The sequence below is a fragment of the Nicotiana sylvestris genome, chromosome 6, assembly GCF_000393655.2.
Source record: "Nicotiana sylvestris chromosome 6, ASM39365v2, whole genome shotgun sequence".
Classification (NCBI taxonomy): domain Eukaryota; kingdom Viridiplantae; phylum Streptophyta; class Magnoliopsida; order Solanales; family Solanaceae; genus Nicotiana; species Nicotiana sylvestris.
The window spans coordinates 190,945,192-190,957,204 of NC_091062.1; positions in this window are offsets into that span (position 1 = coordinate 190,945,192).

Consider the following 12,013-nt stretch of genomic DNA (forward strand, 5'->3'; position numbering starts at 1 on the left):
AAATTGTTTTCTTGTTCTCAATTAACGTTGGCGTCCAAGTGGGAGAATGTGGGAATTTGGACTTGCGTTAATTGGTTATAGTCTGAAAGGATAGTGATGTGGCTCAAGTGGTGGATAAATAAATGGCCTAATATTAAATATTGTGTGTGTGGATAACTGAGGCCCAATAACTATTGGCATGTGATGAGTAAACACTCTTTATAAACAGAGGTCAACCCCTCTTTCCATAGCTATTAGAAAGAGCTAACATATTCTGCCTCTTGAATACGTGATAACGGAAGACGTGTAGCTAGTGGATTGTGGAAGTTGGTCTCAGGCTTAATCGTTGTTTGTTGTCATCGCTTAATTCATGGAGTTTAACAGAACGCTTCCTTAAACTCTAACTCTAGATTGATTGTGTAATTGTGTCTTGATCTCTACTATGGCTACGAATTAATTATCTTACAAAAATCTCAAAAATAATCTCAAGAAGGGATATTCACGGGACTAAAATATGAGAGATTTGATTTTTATAAATGTAAGTTTAGTTATACGACCTTTTCACACAAGATCATTAAAGATTAACGATCGGCAGATAAAATATTAAAATTTTGTAGAGTCATATTCTTCTATTCAATTGTGAGTAGACATAGAAGATTACTGTTTTGAAATATTTTATTTTATTTTATTATCCATTATAAATGTAATTTCAGTTATATGATTTGTTTGACAAGAGATCATTAGAGAATAAAGAATATGGGGAAAATTATCTTTTATATTCATTTTATAATTAAAATAAAAGAAATCTATCTATATTATATTAAAAGGAGAGTAGTGAAGCATGAGGTTAAGCCAAGTGGCAAGCTAAAAAAAGCCACTTGGCAATTTTAAGACAACATTAAAAATTTGAATTATAAATGAAAACATAATTAATGGAAGTAGTAGTTCAATAAGAATTATTTTTAATTATGATACAAATCTCTATTAGTAGTATAATTTAGTTAACATTTTTTTTTGTATAATTATGGTAGGTACGAAATAAATTATGGTAGGGACGAATTTTAATTAATTGATCAAGATTTATAACTGACCTTATTTTGGTACAATATACATTACTGTACGTATCTTTAATTAAATTTTATATATAATTCAGTTATGGTAGGTATCCTTTTTTGAGAAAGAATCAATTAAATTTTTATTTTGTATCTTACACATTAATTTTAAGTTGAAATAATAATTCTTTATTTAGTACAAACTTTGTATTTGACCTTATTTGGGTGCAATATACATTACTGTAAGTATCTTTTATTAAAATTTTGTGTATAATTCAATTATGGTAGGTATCCTTTTTTGAGAAAGAATTAATTAAATTTTTATTTTGTATCTTACACATTAATTTTAAGTTGGAATAATAATTTTTTATTTAGTACAAGCTTTGTATCTGGCCTTATTTACGAACAATATACATTACTATATAATGAGGTTATATTAATGTTTACAATTCGGACAAATAAATATTTTATACATAAATAAATATTTCTTAAAATAATAGTGAAAATATTGCTGCAACAATTAGAGTTTTTGCGATTAATATTTGAAGTGAGTATTGCTAAGTTAAGTTTGAAAGTATAAGATGATTTTTGAAAATGTGGTCCAATGGAGAAAATAGAAGAATAAGATATATTTGAATTTGAGATGGGACTTTTTTTTAATATGATAAGAAAAATTATATTTAAGAATATGAGCAATAGTGTCAAAGCTACTATTGAAATAATTTTTATTTATTATTTATATTATATTAAAATGAATGTGATAAAAGTGGATATTAAATTCAAGCAAACTAATAAAAAGCACATGACAACGTTAATAATATTAAGTATCGAATATACAATAGCAAAATAAGAAACAAACAGAGAAAAAATTAAAATTTCTATCATAAAGAGCAAAAAAGGATAAAACTTATTTAAATTTTATATAATTTGTTTTTTTAAGTATGATAAAAAAGGTCATGATGTGGATAAGGCCATATAATTGAAGTTTAATAGATTAAAAAAATTAAAAAATATCAAAATATTAATAAATTAGAGATAATGCGAGGTTATTTATACTCAGAATTAGTTTAAAGAATAAAGTAAACATATAATGTTTAAAATATTATTAATGAATTTAAACTATTTAATAATTTTGAGTATTAATTGTAAATAAAATAAATATATTTTTCAATATTAAAAAATCATACATCGATTAATACAATAATATTAAAGGATATAAATAGATTATGATATTAAATAAAGAGGCATGTTAATGAAAGACACATAAGAAAATAAAATACTACATATTAGGTAACTTAATAGCAATAATCAGAAATTTAAGAATATTTAATATTAGAAATAGAAGGGAAAGACGATTTGAACTTGAGATTTAGATTAAAATTATGGTAAAAACGTTCAAACTATGGATAAGACAACAAAATTAAAATTTTACTAGATAAAAAACTAAAAATTAGATAACAAATTAAAACTAAGGAAATACAAAATAAATATCTCATGTGGGGTAATATTATGAACGAAAATTAAAGTCTAATTTGTATCCTAACGTTAAAAGAGAAAGAAAATTTAATTACACGTGATACAAAAAACAATTATAAGAAAATTTAATTGATTTAAAATATAATAAGAAAAAACTTATCTATTAATATTTTAAACTAATTCAAAGTATTAATATCTATATTATATTAAAAGGAGAGTAGTGAAGCATGAGGTTAAGCCAAGTGGCAAGCTAAAAAAAAGCCACTTGGCAATTTTAAGACAACATTAAAAATTTGAATTATAAATAAAAACATAATTAATGGAAGTAGTAGTTCAATAAGAATTATTTTTAATTATGATACAAATCTCTATTAGTAGTATAATTTAGTTAACATTTTTTTTTGTATAATTATGGTAGGGACGAATTTTAATTAATTGATCAAGATTTGTAACTGACCTTATTTTGGTACAATATACATTACTGTACGTATCTTTAATTAAAATTTATGTATAATTCAGTTATTGTAGGTATCCTTCTTTGAGAAAGAATCAATTAAATTTTTATTTTGTATCTTACACATTAATTTTAAGTTGAAATAATAATTCTTTATTTAGTACAAGTTTTGTATTTGACCTTATTTGGGTGCAATATACATTACTGTAAGTATATTTTATTAAAATATATTATATTAAAAGGAGAGTAGTGAAGCATGAGGTTAAGCCAAGTGGCAAGCTAAAAAAAAGTCATTTGGCAATTTTAAGATAACATTAAAAATTTGAATTATAAATGAAAACATAATTAATGGAAGTAGTAGTTCAATAAGAATTATTTTTAATTATGATACAAATCTCTATTAGTAGTATAGTTTAGTTAACATTTTTTTGTATAATTATGGTAGGTACGAAATAAATTATGGTAGGGACGAATTTTAATTAATTGATCAAGATTTGTAACTGACCTTATTTTGGTACAATATACATTACTGTACGTATCTTTAATTAAAATTTATGTATAATTCAGTTATTGTAGGTATCCTTCTTTGAGAAAGAATCAATTAAATTTTTATTTTGTATCTTACACATTAATTTTAAGTTGAAATAATAATTCTTTATTTAGTACAAGTTTTGTATTTGACCTTATTTGGGTGCAATATACATTACTGTAAGTATATTTTATTAAAATATATTATATTAAAAGGAGAGTAGTGAAGCATGAGGTTAAGCCAAGTGGCAAGCTAAAAAAAAGTCATTTGGCAATTTTAAGATAACATTAAAAATTTGAATTATAAATAAAAACATAATTAATGGAAGTAGTAGTTCAATAAGAATTATTTTTAATTATGATACAAATCTCTATTAGTAGTATAGTTTAGTTAACATTTTTTTTTTGTATAATTATGGTAGGTACGAAATAAATTATGGTAGAGACGAATTTTAATTAATTGATCAAGATTTGTAACTGACCTTATTTTGGTACAATATACATTACTGTACGTATCTTTAATTAAATTTTATATATAATTCATTTATGGTAGGTATCCTTTTTTGAGAAAGAATCAATTAAATTTTTTTTTTGTATCTTACACATTACTTTTAAGTTGAAATAATAATTCTTTATTTAGTACAAGCTTTGTATTTGACCTTATTTGGGTGCAATATACATTACTGTAAGTATCTTTTATTAAAATTTTGTGTATAATTCAATTATGGTAGGTATCCTTTTTTGAGAAAGAATTAATTAAATTTTTATTTTGTATCTTACACATTAATTTTAAGTTGGAATAATAATTTTTTATTTAGTACAAGCTTTGTATCTGGCCTTATTTACGAACAATATACATTACTATATAATGAGGTTATATTAATGTTTACAATTCGAACAAATAAATATTTTATACATAAATAAATATTTCTTAAAATAATAGTGAAAATATTGCTGCAACAATTAGAGTTTTTACGATTAATATTTGAAGTGAGTATTGCTAAGTTAAGTTTGAAAGTATAAGAAGATTTTTTGAAAATGTGGTCCAATGGAGAAAATAGAAGAATAAGATATATTTGAATTTGAGATGGGACTTTTTTTAATATGATAAGAAAAATTATATTTTAGAATATGAGCAATAGAGTCAAAGCTACTATTGAAATAATTTTTATTTATTATTTATATTATATTAAAATGAATGTGATAAAAGTGGATATTAAATTCAAGCAAACTAATAAAAAGCACATGACAACGTTAATAATATTAAGTATCGAATATACAATAGCAAAATAAGAAACAAACAGAGAAAAAATTAAAATTTCTATCATAAAGAGCAAAAAAGGATAAAACTTATTTAAATTTTATATAAATTTTTTTTAAGTATGATAAAAAAGGTTATGATGTGGATAAGGCCATATAATTGAAGTTTAATAGATTAAAAAAATTAAAAAATATCAAAATATTAATAAATTAGAGATAATGCGAGGTTATTTATACTAAGAATTAGTTTAAAGAATAAAGTAAACATATAATGCTTAAAATATTATTAATGAATTTAAACTATTTAATAATTTTGAGTATTAATTGTAAATAAAATAAATATATTTTTCAATATTAAAAAATCATACATCGATTAATACAATAATATTAAAGGATATAAATAGATTATGATATTAAATAAAGAGGCATGTTAATGAAAGACACATAAGAAAATAAAATACTACATATTAGGTAACTTAATAGCAATAATAAAAAATTTAAGAATATTTAATATTAGAAATAGAAGGGAAAGACGATTTGAACTTGAGATTTAGATTAAAATTATGGTAAAAACGTTCAAACTATGGATAAGACTACAAAATTAAAATTTTACTAGATAAAAAACTAAAAATTAGATAACAAATTAAAACTAAGGAAATACAAAATAAATATCTCATGTGGGGTAATATTATGAACGAAAATTAAAGTCTAATTTGTATCCTAACGTTAAAAGAGAAAGAAAATTTAATTACACGTGATACAAAAAACAATTATAAGAAAATTTAATTGATTTAAAATATAATAAGAAAAAACTTATCTATTAATATTTTAATCTAATTCAAAGTCTTAAAATAAAACTTGATATTATATATTTTATTTATTGGTAAATTATTAATGTTAAAAAACTAATTAAAAATTCATAGTAGGGAAGAGGATGTATAAATAGGAAAATAGAGATAGTGTGAGAATATTTATACTTTGAATTAATTAAGTATAAGGAAATTAAATAATTAAATAATACTCAAAAATGTCATTGAAAGATTTAAATGAAAAAAGAGTTTCAAGTAAGAGGATAAAAGTATAAAAATAAATTAACTTTTAGGAATAAAAAAATTTATATTTATATATGTTTATCAAAAGGACAATAAGCAAGATATCAAGTCAATTGGTAAGCTAATAAAAGATTACATGAATATAACATTATTAAGTAATAGATAATGCAATAACTAGAAGCAAAGATTAAAGAAAGAGTTGGTTTGGGTGAAAATGTAGAAGGATAAGACTTATTCGAATTTGCGGTGAAACATAAAGTGGTAGTAAGAATTTTGTTAAACAATATGCTTAAACAAGACATATCACAAACGTGATATGTTTAGTATTATTTAATATTGACCACAAAATAAAATACAAGTACTAAATCAAGGAGTTGGATTGTTACAAATATAAAATATAAATATAAATAAAAAGAAACATGTTATCTGGAAGTTTTAAATTTTAAGGTAATTCCAATAACTCAAATTATAATTTGATATTTGTGTCCGCGCATCGCACAGGTACTAATACTAGTATTATATTAAAAGGAGCGTAGTATGCATTGTGGTTAAGCCAAGTGGCAAGCTAAAATGAAGCCACTTGACAATTTTAGGACAACATTAATAATTAGAAATTATATATAGAAACATAATTAATGGAAGTAGTTTAATGAATCTTATACATAATATAAATAGATTTAGACAAATCTAATTCATATATCTATATTTAATCTAATAGATTTAGACATATATATAAACTTATATGTATACTAGTATTAGTACCCGTGGATGCGCGGACACTAATCATATCAAATATTTAAGTTATTTGGATTGTATGTAAATAATTTTAGAATTTACACTTTCTCAGTAAATATAGATAATCATTGGATATTAACTACATGAAAAAATTAACAATTTCTTCTATTTTTCTTTTTTGATACCATTCTTACCGGTGTCATTGGATCCTAAAAATAGTCAGGAAGCAAAATAATAACTCATGTTTATGGCAAAACAATCAAATGTTGAGACAACGAATGACTCTTTGGATAAGACTTAACTCTTTTACTACTACTTTAACTCTTATTTGGTGTATTGATATCTCTTAAAAAATATTTCTTTCTTAAAAATTCAGTTTCTAAAACATTATTTTTTAATAATAATTATTTTTATAATAATGTAATTAAAAATATTATTCTTACTTCAAAACTCATTTTAGTTGGCTATCTAAAAATATATAATAAAAAAAAATCTTTAGCTAGTGAATTTTTTTACTCCATTTTCATATTTGACAATAACCATGTTAAATATCTAAGTTATTTGAATTATGTGCAAATAACCTTAACATTTAAACCTTCTAAATAATTATAGATAATCGTCAGATATCTAATTAAGAAACACTATATGAAAAAAGACTAACATTTTTTCAATTCTCCTAGTGATAATTTTATTTTTGCACTATTATAAAAATAACCACAAAGTGAAATAATAACTCATATTTATGGCAAAACACAAAGGTTGACACGATATAAACGATTCTTTGATTATGACGTGACTCTCATACTATGACTTGAACTCTTATTTGGTATGATTTTATCTAAATATTCTATTTTGAAATTTCCATTTCTAAAACTTTATATATATTATAATAATGATTATCTTTATAATGATGCAAGCGAAGATATTATCCTTAATTTAAAATTTACTTTAATCGGCTATCTAAAAATTTATATGATTCTTTGGCCGGATTTATTTTACTATGATTCCACTTTAAGTTATCGATATCTCTAGCCCGAGAAATTAAATTTTTAATACCCTATATATACAAAAAATTTGTTCTTTGAATCATTAAATGTTAAATTGTTGATTAGTATTATTATAAAATATTGCATATATTGTCTTAAAATTGTCAAGTAGTTTAATTTTCGACATCATACTTGGCTTAACCTCAATGCAAACTACTCAAATTGCATTCCAATTCAAATTCGAATATCATATCAGTTTGTTAGTAGTAGTGATTTCTTAAAAACGACACATAATATAAATTAAAAAAATATTTGAAATCGATGAGATTAACTTTCAAATTTTTTATACTCAACAAAGATGAAACATAAGAAGAAATTTGTTGTCATCTTTTATTTCTCGTTTTTAGATCTTTCTAACATTTTTTTTCAATGTCTATTTTCTTTTATCTTATTTTTTATGCAAAAATTTATTTATTTCACTATAAAAGGATGAGTTTTAATAAAAATTATCTATATATGAACTTTAATTATATTTTTAGTCTTTGGTTGAAGTTATTTCATATTTTTCTTTTGGCTTTATCTAATCAGCCTAAATAGGTGCTCACCTGACAACTTAAATTAAAAAATTGAATGATCTGTAATCTATAAATAATCCATATATAATATGTGCATAATCGTGTGTTGTCAGTATATCATCTATTTATATTAGCTATAAAAAGTAAACAATAAACATGGTCGGATATTATGTAAATATTCCATAAGATTTTGGTTTTTTGAGTTTATCCATGATATAACTTCTAATATAATAATTTTAAAACTCTTTACTAATGTTCAAAAATATCTTATCTTTTTATTATCTTTGAATTAAAAAAAAGTAAAGGGTTTTTTCGAAATAATTTGTTCACATATAAAAAAAATCACGTCATACCAATTTTTTCTTTATATATACTCTTTGTTACACTTAAAAGTCGCTATAGAACCTTTCAATCAGAAGCCAATTTCTCTCTTGTTGAGTTTTAAAAAAAAACAATATTTCACATAATCTAATGGTTCAAAACTAATATTCTTCAATGAAAAAAATATACCCTTGCAATATTGGCTTGATTACATCTAAATGAAGGGGTTTCAGCTTATACCCTTCAATTCCTTGAATGTGCTAAATTGAAATTAATGATAGAAATTATATAGCTAAAGTTTTGTTATTTGTTTGATATCCATTTATGCAAATTGACTCTTCAGACAAATATTCTTCAAGAAGAAAAAAGAAACAACTTTTTTTTAATATTGACTAATTTTGTGATGTTTCTTTCTCCAGCATGCATGTTTACTTTATTATATATGTAAGTAAACTTTTATTTGGTTTTGTAAACTCTTTTTTGTTATTTAGATAAACATAGACGTGTACCCTATATGTTACAATTATTTTAAGAGAATTTTGTTTTATTCAAATCTAGCTACAGTGTTTCGAAGAACTATACTTATAAGATTTTAAATGTGAAAGAGTTATATAGTTATATGGAGTAGCTTTTTTTTTTGCTAGAGGCGAAGTAGTATTTAAATAATTAGAAAAAATAATAAAAGTTCCTAACATGATTGCATATGATCATTAACCGAATTAAGTACGATAACATGATTAAAAAAGATAAAATTTTATTTTTAATTTAAATTCGAATTTTAGAACTTTATCTATAAATTTAAAATTATCTTTTAATTCAAATTCCGTATATAGAATAAAATTACCATATACTATTGACATGTATTAGCTTGCCACTTGGCTTAACTAAAATAGTCAAATATAGAATAAAGTTACCATATAGTATTATTAGCTTGCCACTTGGCTTAACCATAATATCAATTATATATGGTAATTTGTTTGCTTTAATATATATATATATTTGTATCAATATCTATATCTATATCTATATATTGATCCACTCATAGATTTTCTTCTATGTTTGCTAGAAATATGGAGGTGAAAAATTAATTAAAAACTATAATAGAAAAAAATAATATATATATATATATATATTATTTTTTCTCTCTCTCTCTCTCTCTCTCTCTCTCTATATATATATATATATATATATATATATATATATAAAGGCGTAAATTGAGATAACCTATGACTATTTATACTTTGGAGTAAGTTAAAATATAAAATAAAACTAAAAATTACTTACGATATTAAAGATTTATTGAGTTTAAAAACTAAATAAATTCAAGCAGCAAAATAAGATCTTACATAAAGCATACAAATTAATTATAAGGTAAGAGAAAAACTAAATAATCAGCAAAAGATATTTTAATAACAAGAAAAATAAATTCATATTAATATTGATAAATCGTGCAAATGAATATTTTATACGTAAATATTACTACAACATTTAGATATAATGTGTTCAAACAATTAAGAAAATATTTTTCTATGATTAATACTTGAATTGAGTTTAGTTAGTTTAAGTTTGAAAGTGTACCATAATTTTTTGAAAATATGGTTCAATTAAGAAAGTAGAACGATAAAAATTATTTGAATTTGAGATGAGAAAGTATTTTAATTTTTATCTATACTATATTAGAACGAGTATGGTAAAAATAGCTATTAAATTCAAACATGCTAATAAAAAAATAGGAAAATTATGTTAACTTATGAGAAATTTACTATTAGAAATGAAAAGAAAAGACTATTTGAATTTAAGATTAGAAAGTTCTTAAAACTACGATGTGAATGCTCAAATTATGAATAATACCACGAAATTGAAGTCTTATTTATGAAAAATAAAATAATAATAAAAAATAAAATTTTAAATTATAAAATAAATTTTTAATATAGGTAATTTTACAAAAATTAAATTTGTATCTTAAAACTAAAAAAGAAAAAAAATTATGTAAAGAAGTAAAATGACAGTGAAAATATTACTACAACATTTAGATATAATATGTTCAAACAATTAAGATTTTTTTGTTGTGATTAATAATTGAATCGAGTGCAGTTAGTTTGAGTTTGAATGCATAACATAATTATTTGAAAATGCGGTCCAGTTTAGAAAATAAAATGATAAGAATTATTTGAGTTTGAGATGAGATTTTGTTTTTGAAAATATTACATAAAGAATTAAAATGACAGTAAAATATTATTACAATATTTAGTAATGTGATAAAAAAATTAAGATTTTTTTTTCTATGATTAAATAAATTTAAAAAATACAAAATAAATTTCTAATATTGGTAATCTTAATAATGAAAATTAAAAATTAAATTTTATCTTATAGCTAAAAAAGAATTTTTTTTTAACTTTATCTAATACAAAATTAACTATAAGAGAACTCAATATATTTGGAACATGATAATCAAATAACTTATGTATTAATATTTTAGACTTATGATTAATACTTGAATCGAGTGCAATTAGTTTGAGTTTGAATGCATAGCATAATTTTTTGAAAATGTGGTCCAGTTTAGAAAATAAAATGATAAGAATTATTTGAGTTTGAGATGAATTTTTTTTACAAAATATTACGTAAAGAATTAAAATGATAGTAAAAATATTATTACAATATTTAGAAATAATGTGTTCATAAAATTAAGAATTTTTTTCTATGATTAAATAAATTTTTAAAAATACAAAATAAATTTCTAATATTGGTAATCTTAATAATGAAAATTAAAAATTAAATTTTATCTTATAGCTAAAAAAGAACAAAAATTTAACTGCATCTAATACAAAATTAATTATAAGAGAACTCAATACATTTGGAACATGATAATCAAATAACTTATGTGTTAGTATTTTAGACTAATTAAAAGTTACAATTTAAAACAAAATATGACATTACTTTGGTTATAGGTAAAATATTAATATAAAACTAATTAACATTTATAGTAGGAAAGAGAATGTATATTAAAAAGAAAATAGAGGTAGTGTGAGGATACTTATACTTTAAATTAATTTTAATATAGATAAAATAAATTAATTAATTATATTTAAAAATATTACTGACAAATTTAAATGATTAAAATATTATGAATAAGAGGATAAAAGCATAAAAATATATCAAATTTCGAGAATAAAACATTTATTTTTATCACATACTATTAAAAAGATAATAAGCAAGACATTAATTTAATTATAAGCTTACAAAAAACTATATGATGGTATAATAATATGAAATATTAAATAATACAATAACTATAAGAAAATAACAAAAAAAGAATTTACGTAAAAATGATGTGATGAATAAGACATATTTGACTTCCTAATAAAAATAAAGTGATTGTAAGAATTTTGTTAAAATAATATGATCTAATGTGCTCGAACAAGACATATCACAATATGACATGTTTAGTATTCTTTAATATCAATAACGGAACGAAATGCAAGAATTAAAATCAAGGGGTTAGGTTGTTACAAATATATGTTAAAAAGATTGGTTGTCTACTACGAGATTTGATCAATAATTCATATCCTGCTTCATAATTAAATTCTCATATTAT